The following is a 15,040-nucleotide window of genomic DNA, read 5'->3' on the forward strand; positions in this document are numbered from 1 at the left end:
GGAATACCATGTTGAAATGTTTCGACATTAGGTATTCTATATATGGAATATTATAGCAAGGAATTGAACATATATCAGACCCTTGTAATAATGAGTCGAGTCCCATATGCTTTAGATATAGGATCGATTACATATGTTATAAAATTCGGTTATTCTATTTTTCAAATGCTTTTAGCATTATGTGAAAAGGATTAGAATTCCATGTGACTGAAGTTGTTAAACAAACTGTCAAGAACATTTTGAGGTTTACTAAAGATTGGTTGCATGTGGACAGTTGGAAGTATGGTATTGTTTTGGAAGAACCATAGTGACATGTTTTGGATCGAGATGATTCTTGGTCATAATCGATGGTCATGTGAGAATATGGAAATGATTTCATAATGGGAGATGTGTATATGGCAATGTCTCGATAATAAGAGTTGGCTATAAAATCAACATGTGAGTTGGAAACTTTAACGTTATAAAGGTGTTCAAGAAATGTACCTTGAACTTGAGACCTAATTACCATGGAATTGTCTCTGGTAACAAAGTTCTAGTGGAATATTCTATAATATCGGAGACTCGGTCTTTGAGACTTTAGAATCTTGATATCACAAGAAATCAATGCATGTAAAGTTGGAATTCCACCACATCTTTGATAGCGATAAGAATTTAGAATCGTGAATTGAGCATCATTGGACTAATGTCTGATTGATATATTCATAAAGAAGGACTATTGAGAGACATAGTATGCATGTTTAGGACATGGCATGACTAATGTTATCCAATTCAAGTGGTTAGTTTATTACTTGAAACATTATACAAAGAATAAATTCATAATTGTTATGGTGATTAAATAATAGAGATTTATTTATGATCAATGGGTATGATGCCATAGTTAATTAATTTATTATTGTGTTTCACTTTGCATGTTTTACTTTCCTGAGTAAATTAAATATTATTCAAAATTCTACAATCGTTCATACTTTTGGAAGTAAGTAGTGAATTAAGATTGTCATGAATTGATTGTAGATTGCCGATTGAGGTTAAGACATTGCAATTGGAATTGCTACAATATTCATGAGTACTTTAAAAATAGAGATTTTAAGTATTAGATAAACCCACGCTTAGAGATTACTTCATGGATCTTTTCATGAGTAATTCTAGGACGAAAATATCTTATATTCTTAAAGAATAGATATATGGTTAATTGTTTACAGATTAGTTATGCATTGGTTTACTCAAATGCATCTCGTGACTGATTGTTATAAAGGGTAATTCCATGTGTGAATTGTATAACTATGTATCCAATGTAATTTGTTTCTTTTTCCTTAACAAGAAAAGCGATATCATTGGACCCCTCGATGATTTGATTTGACTATATAGTGTTGGGCCCAACCATGACTAATTGATGTGTTCAATTTGAAGTCCAATCAAATCTTTACAAATTAGGAAATCGGGAAACAAAATTTTGGACAATGAGATTGATTCTGATCCATGTCTCGTGTTAATACGATATATTGAAGAAAGAAGGAATGGCTGATCACTTATCTTCGGGCCAATAGCTGATTTGAATCAAAGTTCAGACTTATCCAAGTGGGAGACTATTGGATTAAGGTGCCTAAGCCAATAACTAAATTGGTATATTCTTGAATTAAAAGCAAAGTTGTTTTTGGATTGCCCTCAAAACTAGTTACTAATTAGAGTGATAGTTGGAGATAGATGATAATTTGTTAGTTTGTTATATGAATAATAAACTAATGGGAAATTAAATTATATGATTTATTAATATAATATGAGTAATATATTAATTGGAAATAGTAATGATTAATTGACTAACTAGAATTAATTTGGAGTTAATTCTAGGATTAATTAGAATTAATCATTCAAAGGATGCTTTGGTTTCCATGGGAGTTTCCTTAAGCAAGTATATATAGGACACCATGGATGCCATATTTTACACACACCATTACTTGCTTTCATAGAGCTGAATTTATGCTCTAGTCTGCTCTCTCCTCAAGTCTTCTTGCTACTAGGGTTTTGGGTACAAGCCATTAGAGGCATCCATTTCTTTGGTGCTAGATTTCCAAGATCTGGAAGGAGGATTCCACTTTTATTATTTACAATAATAATCAAAAGGTATGTAACCCTAATTTTATGTATGAATTTCGATTTCATAGCCTCTCTCCTAGATTTTTCTTGATATTCATAGTTAGTTGCTATCAATAGAGAAAACATAGATCCTTTCTAGGTTCCATGCGAACATAAGGGTTTAAGTGTTTTTCCGCCACATGTAATTTTTGTTTATAACCTAGAAAACCCATCAACAACTATGGTTCCTTTGAAGAATATTCAGTTCGATGATCGCCTGAATTATATCAAGATGTCAATGGCAATTCTAGATAGGAGAGTGAAGGCCTTGAGGAATAAGGTAGTGAACTTGGTCAAAGTTTAGTGGCAACACCGGAAAGGCTCAAAGTGGATGTGGGAACCCGAGACTGAGATGCGCGGGACCACCCTGATCTATTTTTTGAGTCTGACTTTGAGGGCGAAGTCTGATTCTAGTGGGAGAGAATTGTAACATCCTGAATCCCGAGGTACCAATCTATTTATTTATTAATTCAAGTATCGAGAATTTCCGAGTTACTCGGGGCGTATTAGCCATGTACGCCAGGCGTAAGTCCTTAATCAAGTCGGGACGGAGGCAATGTATATGGGGCGTATGAGGGAGTACGCTGAGCATACACAAGCTGGTGCCAAAATTCTAATTCTTAGTGTTTCACCCCTATTTAAACACATTAACTCACCCTTAGACCCCCCATAATCATCCTTCATTCCCTTTAAACCCTAATATCGAACCTTAGCCTTCAGACTAAAGATCTTTGATCCTTTTCGGTAATTTTGTGCATTCTTGTTGAGGAAGAAGGTCATTAAGGAAGGTGGTGTTGCATGTAAGCTTGTAGATCCAGAAACTACCTCACTTTGTAGGAGCAATTTCAAACATTTCCATTTCTATATTGGATTTCCCTTTTCAAGATGTCTCAGAGCAAGCAAAGTCTGACCTTATCTACTTATAAGCCCAGAGGGAAAGTAGCAACTTGATTTGGACCATAGGGGGCTTCCTTTCGAACTACGGATAGGCTACCGGGCTTTGCACTTCGGCCCGTGAGAATACCGCGCTCTATCTCTTCTCTCACCCGACAGAGAACTATCGTCTCGCTTTCGCTATTTATTGCAAAAAAATAAAAGACAAGGGGGGACATAAAGGCCTTACCCCTGAACATCAAAACAAGCTAGGGAGCTCTAAACAAGAACATGCATTGGCTATGAACAAGCTTTTTAGAATCAAAAGGAAGAGACCCTAAGCTATTAAATAAAATGGAGTCTGAATGAGTATGACCATAAGCAGCCAAACAATCTGCAGCTTTGTTGTCCCCCCCTAAAGACATGATATAATTTCGATAAAGAAAAATGTCCTTTCCCAGCAAGCACAACTCACTAGCATGATCCTAAGAAAGCCACACTGTGATTTTGATTTGGCACCATTAAACCAGGAAGCCAAAAGATGGTGAAGAGAGGAGCTTTATAAAATAAATCCACATTGAGAATGGGAGAGAAATGAGACCCTATTATCCTAGGAATATCACTTTGAGAGAGGTGATCCACACTTTCTATGCAAGGAGAGGAACAGCAAACACATTTGGAGGCAAAATTCATTCCAAACCTGGGAAAACTGCTATCAACAGCAATGGCATTCTTAATTAGTCTTATTTTCCACAAAAAAACACCCATTTTCAAGGGCAGCCATTTGTTCCAAAGATTTTGATAAAGAGATCTCTAGCCAGCCTCTTCTTTTGAGAGGACAACTCAATCAACTCGGCGGATCCCCTCTTGTCAAAATACTGAAAGCGAGAGTGAATCATGTGTTTCGTTTACATTCTAACTATTTTACCATAGTTAAGAGAGTTAATACGATCTTCCTTTTCTTTTGCCCTAAGCCCCAGTCATCCGTGGAGCCTTTTCATATCATATCTAGGCCTCCTCTTTTTCGATGACTTAGGAGGGAAATTCTCTTCTCGCAATTAGGAGTCAGTGGATGACATCCCATTCTACGAGTTTACTTACGGATGGAGTAAGCAGAGAGTCAAAAAAGTCCAGGAAAGCTTTTCAAGTAGGATTCGAACCTACGCCCGACTAGTCAGTTACCAGCCGACCGCTCTACCACTGAGCTTGAAATAAAAAAAGGGGTTTTCCGGTGATTAAGGTAAGGTCTTGGGTCGAAAAGTAGGTATAAAGATATGCATATTTGAACAAAAAATGTAACTAAGCCCTTATCAAAAACAACTATTCCAAAGAACCGATTTCAATAATCTGAATAAAGCCATTATTGTCCACAGATATGAAAGCCCCAATACAAGTAACTGGGTCGCCCCCTGGGACTAAACACATAACCTTTCCAGCAAGACCTAGTCCATTCAAGAACTCCTTCCATTTGGGTACATGAAATTCCTTCCAACCTTCTCCGTCTAAGAAAGCTGCTTCACTTCTCCCCCCTGTCATGTATTGGCTCTCTCTCTTTCCGCTGATAGAGGAGTTAGCTAGTTTGCATTCCTCTATCTTCATCTCTAATACTAATAGGCGACAATCACCAACTTCATCACTGCCTTCTTGTGACACATCGATTGTGTTCCCACCCAGTTCACTATTTCAGAGCTCTATCCCTTTCTGGGTCTAGTTTTCCTCTCACCCGTAAGGTGGCTAACTCCTTGGTCTTATGAGCCGCTTACGCTAACTCAAGCAGGTACCAGGAGGGACATCTTAGGCAGTAGAATCGAGCGGTGCCGTTCATTGACTACATACGAGTTTATGAATAAATGAAATGGCCTCATCTATTGTAGCGATATGAACTAAGAAGCAATAGTAAAAGAAGCAATCATCTCTGGGGAGTAAGATGATAGTCTGGACAGGTTCTTGGAGGCCTCTAAATAGCACGGTTCCAAGCTTGATTGATTGATTCTTTTCAAAGAAGCTCCTGTAACCAATCTAAGCATTAGCATTTTCACCATTCTAATGGAAACACAATTCATTGGATTCAAGCCCTTCTTGAAAGAAGTCCTCTAACTAGATCAACAAAGTAGGTAGCATCGCTCAATTGATTCTATAACTCACCATAGCAAGGTAAGCAGCTCTGTCTGAGTCGTTACTAACAACCGAGAAGCCAGTCTCTCAGCTGATAGCTCATCGGATCATGCAGCTCCTGATCAGGTCATAGAAAGAAGGAAGTCCGAACTCAAAGCCAGTGTCTGAGCCAGCTGTCCTTAGTAGACTGGAAGCCAGATAAGGAAGTCTAGTCTAGCTCTTGAAAGTGGAAGGCAGAAAAAGGATAGCTGAAAGTGGGAAAATTAGGGCTACTCACATTGATTTACAACCAAAAATCCTATCTTGAAAATGACATCTTCGTGAAATAGAGAAAGTCGCCCCGTCTCCAACTGAGGTCTTCTCGCCCGCTTCCAGGAAGATTCGATCCCAACGACCGCCTCGCAAGACCAACATGTCGGGCTCCAGCTCCACGCACCTGCTAACAGCTTTCGAAGCACTTTCTAGTGTGCGCTTTAGTTTTCGAAAGTCTCGTTCAGCGTCACGAGTCTACAAGCCTTTCTCATTTAAGTGCTCGCCCTTTGAATCTTCAGTAGGGGCCTTTAGTCTTTTGATTAGAGTAGGGGTCGCGAGAGAGTAGAGCGTACCGCCCTGCCATAATCGCGAGTCTTTTTATAGTCGCGACTTTTGTCATAGTCAACAAGGTTGAAACTTCTAGGAAAAAACTTTGAATTCGGAGGGCGATACCGCTGAGTTATATCCCTTCCCTGCTCCCATCGAGAAATAGAACTGATTAATCCTAAGGCAAAGGGTCGAGAAACTTAACGACATTATTCTTGAACAACTTGGGGCCGGGCCTTCTTTTTTTCGCACTATTACGGATATGAAAATATGTAACGACCCGTCTCTGGTATGTTGCTTCCATGGCATTTAATTAGAAGTTTTCAAGAGGGACTCGGCGAGTCTATAGCCCGACTCGCCGAGTAGGGACGAGATTTTGTGCACGTGTTAGTCGGCGACTCGGCGAGTCTGCCTGCCAGGAAGAAACCCTAAATCCCCGGGTTGCACCCTATTTAAACAACCTTATGAGCCCCCAAACTCGCCTCCTTCACCCTCAGAGAGCTGTGAGAAACCCTAATCCATCCTTTGAGTGATTTAAGTGTTTTTGTGTGGATTTTGAAGGCTTGAAGAGGAAGAATAAGAAAGGAACAAGGAGAAGAGGTGTAGAGCAAAGATCCAAGGGCAAAATCAGAGTTCATTGAGGTATTCTTCGGATTCCTTCTGTTTTATGCTTTAAACCTCCATTAGAACACTTCTAGGGCTAGTTTGATGTATTTTTCCAAACCCTATAGTAGTACGGATGCCTTAATAGGTCGAGATATCCTTAGATATGTTCATTTAGGAGTTGTAGAGCCCGGATCTATTGCCTTTTTGAAGACACTTTGCATGAGAACCCTAGATCTAGCCTTTATTATGCTTTTTGAGCCATTTTATCTTCATGGATGCATATGGGCACGTAAAGATAGAATCTTTACGTGCTAATCGAGTTAAGGGAGCCCAGATCTATAAGTTTTATACACTGGATTCAAGCAGAATCGAGTTTAGAGTTGCTGCATGCAAGCGACTCGGCGAGTCGGAAGAACGACTCGGCGAGTCGAGTCACGAGTCCCCGATTTTCCCTTTTTGAGTGATGCCGAGTGGGGACCAGTGAGTAGTAGAGTGGACTCAGCGAGTTGGAGGTCAGACTCAGTAATAGAGGGACTCGGCGAGTTGTTCATACAACTCGGCGAGTCCAAGGCAATCTTCTTAGCTCGAAGAACAACTCGTCGAGTTTTTCATACGACTCGGCCAGTCGGATGCAGATTGCCTGAATTTTAGATTCGAAAGGGAACTCGTCGAGCTGATGCCATACTCGACGAGTAGCAGCGAGTAGGGTTGAGAAGTGAGAATAGGGACTCGGCGAGTTGGCGGCCCAACTCGGCGAGTCAGGTCAACTGTAGGTTGACTTTGACCGGGAAAGTGACTTTGACCAGGGGTAAAAGAGTCATTTTACCCCAATGCAGTGATTAGTGTTTGATTGAGTGTGTTTATGGAATTGTAGCTAGGGAGATACCGGAGCAGCAGCAGACAGCTTCCAGAGCCATACACACAGCAGCCAGTTCACAAGGTGAGTTTCCTTCCAGTAGGAACGGGTCTACGACCACAATGCCGGCCCGTTTAGTTAGTAGCAATTCCGGACTTCAGTCCGAAGCAGTAGTTAGTATGCTTGAGGTCTATGTGATTCAAGCACGTTGTGTGTTATATGTTCCGGGCTTCGGTCCGATGCAGTATGCAGTATATGTGTTTATATTAGTTGATATGTGTTATGCTATGCCATGATCAGTCAGTTCCGGACTTCGGTCCGATGCAGTAGTTCCGGACTTTGGTCCGATGCAGTCAGTTCTGGACTTCGGTCCGATGCAGTCAGTTCCGGACTTCGGTCCGATGCAGTGAGTTCCGGACTTCGGTCCGATGCAGTCAGTTCCGGACTTCGGTCCGATGCAGTTAGTTCCGGACTTCGGTCCAATGCAGTCAGTTCCAGACTTTGGTCCGATGCAGTCAGTTCCGGACTCCGGTCCGATGCAGCTAGTTCCGGACTTCGGTCCGATGCAGTGGGCAAGGCCCAGTATGTGCTTTATATGTATTGTATGGTATGTGGTAGTTTGGGGGAGCTCACTAAGCTTCGTGCTTACAGTTTCAGTTTTGGTTTCAGGTACTTCCGCAAGTAAAGGGAAGAGCTCGGGATGATGGCATCGCACACACCACAGCTTCAGTTTTTGTCCTGGGAGTTGATACAGTTTTCTTAGAGATGTTTTGATACAGTTGTGACTCAGTTTTCTCACAGTATTTTGGTATGGTTTGAGATACATAGTGTATGGTTTTATTATATGATACTCAAATTTATGATTTTTGGTTATATTGAAAATGAAACTTTCGGGTCGTATTTTTGGGTCGTTTCAAGTTGGTATCAGTGCCTTGGTTTGAGGGATTCGGATACACTTCCGGGTGTATCTGAACTCAAACTACGGGAAATATAAAAGGATTTTTAAAAGGAAAATTTTTACCAAAGAATTTTGAAAGCACTTAGAAAGAAAGGAATTTTTTTAAACAAGATAAGGGTGTGGTGCGTGCGATCAGCCGAGCTCAAGTAAGTACTCCCAAATTACCCATACAAGTTTATTAGTTCAGTTTCAGTTTTAGTTTCAGTTTCAGTTTCAGTTTCAGTAGAACAGCATGCTAGTATAGGACTAAGGATCTAGGAGGATGCCTTATGTGCCTGCTATATGTGTTTCAGCTTTATGAGGATTGCATGCTAGTATTGAGTAGACAGCAGTAGGATAGCCTGTTTAGGTTATGCCTGATAGTATGAGTTTAGCATTGTATGCTAGTACAGTTTCCTCGTTATGGGTATAGGATTGCTTGAGTAGTTTCTTCTGTCCGAATGCTGCTTGCTTTGTGCTTTGTGGGACTCCGAGTGATGGGAGTTAGCCATCAGGTGAATACGTCATGTCACATGTGATCAGGGTTGAATAATCTCAGAGTGTTGGATTTGGCCCTATTGCGCAGCTCTTGTTTGAGTCCAACCGTTGTAGGGACGAGCTTTTTACTTGAAGGATTATCTAAGCCTCATCACATGTGATGGTATTCAGGTGATGGCTAATTAGCATTATAAGGAGGCCTTCAGCAGCTGAGGGCTGGTTGAGTGGAGTCAGAGATTTCCCTAGGGCAAGCCTAGGATGAGAGTAGTAGAGATCAGTAGTAGCAGAAGTGACGTGGTGGAGTCAAGGCAGTTCTTGAGGAAAGTACGGATAGATGTGGAAGGTAATATGGGCCCGTACTACTGAAAGCAAAGGATCCGTACTCGAATCAAGGAAGTCCGAGACAAGACCAGGAAGCTAGTAGTAGTATCAATGATCCCTTGAGATATTTCAGTTTTTTGATGTTGTTATGATGTGTTTCATAATGGTGGTTTTGCGTTCGAGACCAGCAGCCGGCAGTGGAGGTGCCGGGGAAGGATCAGGATCAGGCTCGGGAGACGAGCGCATGGATGAGCAGACCCGAGAGTTTCTTTCTTCAGAGATTACTCGTATCATTGTAGAGCAGACTCCTGTGATCTTCGGTTCAATCAACGAGGGTATCCTAGAGCTGATGGATGAGAGGTTGGGCACTTTCCGTGCTGAGGTGGCGGCCATGATGGGGTCGCACACACTTACATTCAGGGAGTTCAGGGCATGTGGAGCTCCAGACTATCACGGGGCACGGGACCCCATAGTGAGTACTAGATGGTTGGCGGATGTGGCCAACACGTTCCGCACGAGCAGGTGTCCCGAGGGGGACAAGGTTAGATTGGCGTCCTGTCTTCTGAAGGACAGGGCACGGGATTGGTGGGAGGAGGTCGGACATACCATTGGAGATGATACAGCATTGGATGCCATGACCTGGGCTGACTTCTCTACCAGGTTCAGGGCGGAGTTTGCACCGGTTATTGAGGTGCAGCAGTTAGCTAGAGAGTTTCAGGACCTCACCCAGACTACAGAGACCGTGGCGGAGATCACCGCCAAGTTCAGGGAGAGGGCTCTTCTCGTTCCTCAGTATACAACCAATGAGGAGATAAAGAAGGCCCGTTATTATGAGATGTTGCGGAGCGATATCCGCCAGTTTGTGAGCCAGTCCAGCTGTAAAATGCTGGATGACATGATTGCTAGGGCTCGGGAGAGGGAGATTGATCTCGAGATAGAGAAGAAGAGGAAACTGGAGGCGGTTTCGGGTACAGGTAGTTCGGGCAAAAAGCCCAAGGTTTCAGATCACAGATCCAGGAGTCAGCAGAGCCACGGTCGATGTGGCAAGTGTGGGAGATTGCACGAGGGGGCGTGCAAGGTAGGGAGTTCTGGCTGCTACAAGTGCGGTCAGACTGGGCATTTGAGTAAGGATTGTACGGCCCCTGCTACTGCCGTTGCAGCATCAGATCTGATTTGCTTTCAGTGCAATCAGAGGGGACATAAAAAGTCCCAGTGTCCGAGTTTAGCTGCAGCAGGGAAGGTGGCTGCACCTGCCCCTGCTACTTTGAGGATTACAGATGGCCGGCAGGGCCGAGCTGAGGCGCCAGTGGCGAAGAGTCGGGAGTTTCAGATGACAGCAGAGGAGGCGCGAGCGACTCCTGATGTGGTGACGGGTATGTATCTTCCCTTCATCTCTATTTTTACTGATTGATTGTTGCTTATGATTATATGTTTTGTATAGGGTCGTTCTCTGTGAACGGCATTTCTGCTATGGTATTATTCGATTCGGGGGCTACCCGATCATTCGTATCACTTGCGCTTAGCAAGAGATTTAGTGGAGCTCCAGGGGAGCTGGATTGTCCACTAGAGGATCAGATAGCAGATGACAAGACCGTGAGGGTCGCCAGAGTATATAGAGGGTGTTCGCTTCAGTTGTTTGACGAGCAGATCCCGGTGGACCTGGTTCCTATTCCCCTGCGAGGAAATAAGGTTATAGTAGGCATGGATTGGCTGAGCCCCAATGGGGCGGTGATTGATTGTGAGCAGCAGTTAGTGAGGGTTCGCACTCCCAGTGGGGGAGAGTTAGTGATTCAGGGCGAGAGGCCACAGCGCAGACCGACCTTTTGTTCCGCCGCGAGAGCGAGACGTTATTTCCAGCAGGGTTGCGCTGGATATATAGCTTATGTTGTAGATGCCCGGGAGAAGGGTAAGGTGACAGTAGATGATGTTCCGGTAGTGCGAGACTACCCGGATGTATTTCCCGAGGATTTACCGGGAATACCTCCTGAGAGGCAGGTTGAGTTTAGGATCGACCTGATTCCTGGTGCGGCTCCGATAGCCAAGGCACCGTATCGTCTAGCTCCCCCTGAGATGCAGGAGTTGTCTACGCAGCTGCAGGAGCTGCTAGACAAGGGTTTCATTCGGCCGAGTAGTTCTCCTTGGGGAGCGCCGATCCTGTTTGTGAGGAAGAAGGATGGGTCGCATCGTATGTGTATAGATTACCGGGAGTTGAATAAGGTAACGGTGAAGAACCGTTACCCACTTCCGAGGATAGATGATTTGTTTGATCAGCTTCAGGGAGCGTCTTGGTTCTCCAAGATTGATCTACGCTCCGGGTATCATCAAATGTGGGTTAGAGATTAGGATGTGCAGAAGACTGCTTTCAGGACTAGGTATGGTCATTATGAGTTTGTGGTGATGCCATTTGGGCTCACCAATGCTCCAGCCGTGTTCATGGATCTCATGAATCGTGTGTGCAGGCCGATGCTGGATCGGTCAGTGATAGTATTCATAGATGATATCTTGGTGTATTCCAAGACGCAGGAGCAGCACGAGGAGCACCTGAGGGAGGTGCTGGAAGTTTTGAAGAGGGAGAGAATTTTCGCAAAGTTCTCCAAGTGTGAGTTCTGGTTGCGTGAGGTGCAGTTCCTTGGTCACCTCGTCAACCAGAAGGGTATTTTAGTGGATCCGGCCAAGATAGAGGCCGTGATGCAGTAGGAGGTCCCGAAGTCTCCATCCGAGATTCGGAGCTTCCTAGGGTTGGCAGGGTATTACCGGAGATTCATTCAGGATTTCTCCAAGATAGCAGTGCCGCTCACCCGACTGACCAAGAAGTCGGTGGTATTTCGTTGGGGGCCTGAGCAGCAGGCAGCGTTCGAGACCCTCAGACAGAGATTGTGCAAGGCTCCGATCCTTACCTTGCCAGAGGGAGTAGAGGACTTCGTAGTCTACTGTGATGCCTCGATTACAGGTATGGGAGCAGTGTTGATGCAGCGAGGCCATGTGATAGCTTACGCCTCGAGACAGTTGAAGCCTCACGAGGCTAATTATCCTACCCATGATTTAGAGCTGGGGGCAGTTGTGTTTGCCCTCAAGATTTGGAGACATTATCTTTATGGGGTCCGTTGTACTATCTACACGGATCACAAGAGTTTGAGGTACCTTATGGATCAACCGAGTCTGAACATGAGGCAGAGGAGATGGTTGGATGTGCTGAAGGATTATGACTGTGAGATCCTTTACCATCCAAGGAAGGCCAACGTGGTAGCCAACACCCTAAGCCGCAAAGTGTCGGCAACCCCTATCAGAGATTTGTGTTTGAGGATGACAGTGATTACTCCATTGTTGGAACGGATCAGGGAGGCTCAGGTTGAGGGCCTCAAGGAGGAGAGGCAAAAGTGCGAGAGGATAGTGGGCCGAGTAGCTTCATTTGATTATGACAGTCGGGGATTGCTGACGCTTCACGGGAGGGTGTGGGTACCGTACTGGGGTGGAGTACGGCAGGTGTTGATGGACGAGGCTCATAAGTCTCGATTTTTTATCCACCCAGGGGCGACGAAGATGTATAGAGATCTTCGACCCGATTATTGGTGGCCCTGCATGAAGCGGGATGACCCTTGGTATGTTGAGAGATGCCTGACCTGCAGGAAGGTCAAGGCGGAGCACCAGAGGCCTCACGGCAAGATGCAACCATTAGACATTCCCGTGTAGAAATGGGAGGACATCACCATGGATTTTATCACCAAGCTTCCCAGGACCGCACGAGGAGTAGATTCGATATGGGTAGTAGTGGATCGGTTGACGAAGAGTGCTCATTTTATCCCGATCCAGGAGAGTATATCGGCAGAAAAGTTAGCCGATATCTATGTGCGTGAGATCGTGGCACGTCATGGAGTGTCGGTATCGGTGGTGTCAGACCGAGATGTCCGTTTTACATCCAGATTCTGGAAGCGGTTCCACGACGAGATGGGTACTCGTCTCCATTTCAGCACCGCTTTCCACCCTCAGACAGACGGGCAGAGCGAGAGGACGATTCAGACTCTTGAGGACATGCTCAGAGCATGTGTTCTGGATTTTGGTGGCGGATGGGATACGTATCTTCCGTTAGCGGAATTTTCGTATAACAACAGTTATCATGCGAGCATTGATCGACCTCCCTTTGAGATGCTTTATGGGAGGAAGTGTAGGACCCCAATTTGTTGGGGCGAGATCGGTCAGCGAGTCATTTGGAGCACAGAGGTGGTGCTCAAGACGACCGAGTTGATTCAGCAGGTCCGTAGTAGACTGCAGACTGCGCAGAGTCGGCAGAAGAGTTACGCCGACAGGAGGCATTTAGACTTGGAGTTCCGGGTGGGTGATATGGTCCTTCTGAAGGTCTCACCTTGGAAGGGTGTCATCAGGTTCCGGAAGAGGGGCAAGTTGGGTCCCAGGTTTATTGGTCCTTTCAGGGTTTTGGCCCGGGTGGGTCGGGTTGCTTATCGGTTGGATCTCCCGGTAGAGCTTAGCCAGATCCACAACACTTTCCATGTGTCTCAGTTGAGGAAGTGTTTGGTGGATGAATCAGCAGTTGTTCCCCTAGAGGATATTCAGGTTGATAGCAGCCTGAATTATATTGAGAGGCCGGTCGCGATTCTGGACCGGAAGACAAAGACCTTGAGGAACAAGGAGATTCAGTTAGTGAATGTGCAGTGGCAGCACCGGAAGGGGTCTGAGTGGACGTGGGAGGCTGAGGAGGAGATGAGAGAGCACTACCCGGAGTTATTTGCAGATTCAGCCGTAGCAGACTTCGAGGACGAAGTCTGAGACAAGTGGGGGAGAATTGTAACGACCCGTCTCTGGTATGTTGCTTCCATGGCATTTAATTAGAAGTTTTCAAGAGGGACTCGGCGAGTCTATAGCCCGACTCGCCGAGTAGGGACGGGATTTTGTGCACATGTTAGTCGGCGACTCGGCGAGTCCATATTCGGGACTCGGCGAGTCTGCCTGCTAGGAAGAAACCCTAAATCCCCGGGTTGCACCCTATTTAAACAACCTTATGAGCCCCCAAACTCGCCTCCTTCACCCTCAGAGAGCTGTGAGAAACCCTAATCCATCCTTTGAGTGATTTAAGTGTTTTTGTGTGGATTTTGAAGGCTTGAAGAGGAAGAAGAAGAAAGGAACAAGGAGAAGAGGTGTAGAGCAAAGATCCAAGGGCAAAATCAGAGTTCATTGAGGTATTCTTCGGATTCCTTCTGTTTTATGCTTTAAACCTCCATTAGAACACTTCTAGGGCTAGTTTGATGTATTTTTCCAAACCCTATAGTTGTATGGATACCTTAATAGGTCGAGATATCCTTAGATATGTTCATTTAGGAGTTGTAGAGCCCGGATCTATTGCCTTTTTGAAGACACTTTGCATGAGAACCCTAGATCTAGCCTTTATTATGCTTTTTGAGCCATTTTATCTTCATGGATGCATATGGGCACGTAAAGATAGAATCTTTATGTGCTAATCGAGTTAAGGGAGCCCAGATCTATAAGTTTTATACACTGGATTCAAGCAGAATCGAGTTTAGAGTTGCTGCATGCAAGCGACTCGGCGAGTCGGAAGAACGACTCGGCGAGTCGAGTCGCGAGTCCCCGATTTTCCCTTTTTGAGTGATGCTGAGTGGGGACCAGTGAGTAGTAGAGTGGACTCAGCGAGTTGGAGGTCAGACTTAGTAATAGAGGGACTCGGCAAGTTGTTCATACAACTCGGCGAGTCCAAGGCAATCTTCTTAGCTCGAAGAACAACTCGTCGAGTTGTTCATACGACTCGGCGAGTCGGATGCAGATTGCCTGAGTTTTAGATTCGAAAGGGAACTCGTCGAGCTGATGCCATACTCGACGAGTAGCAGCGAGTAGGGTTGAGAAGTGAGAATAGGGACTCGGCGAGTTGGCGGCCCAACTCGGCGAGTCAGGTCAACTGTAGGTTGACTTTGACTGGGAAAGTGACTTTGACCAGGAGTAAAAGAGTCATTTTACCCCAATGCAGTGATTAGTGTTTGATTGAGTGTGTTTATGGAATTGTAGCCAGGGAGATACCGGAGCAGCAGCAGACAGCTTCCAGAGCCATACACACAGCAGCCAGTTCACGAGGTGAGTTTCCTTCCAGTAGGAACGGGTCT

This window comes from Lactuca sativa, chromosome 8, assembly GCF_002870075.4.
Source record: "Lactuca sativa cultivar Salinas chromosome 8, Lsat_Salinas_v11, whole genome shotgun sequence".
NCBI lineage: Eukaryota > Viridiplantae > Streptophyta > Magnoliopsida > Asterales > Asteraceae > Lactuca > Lactuca sativa.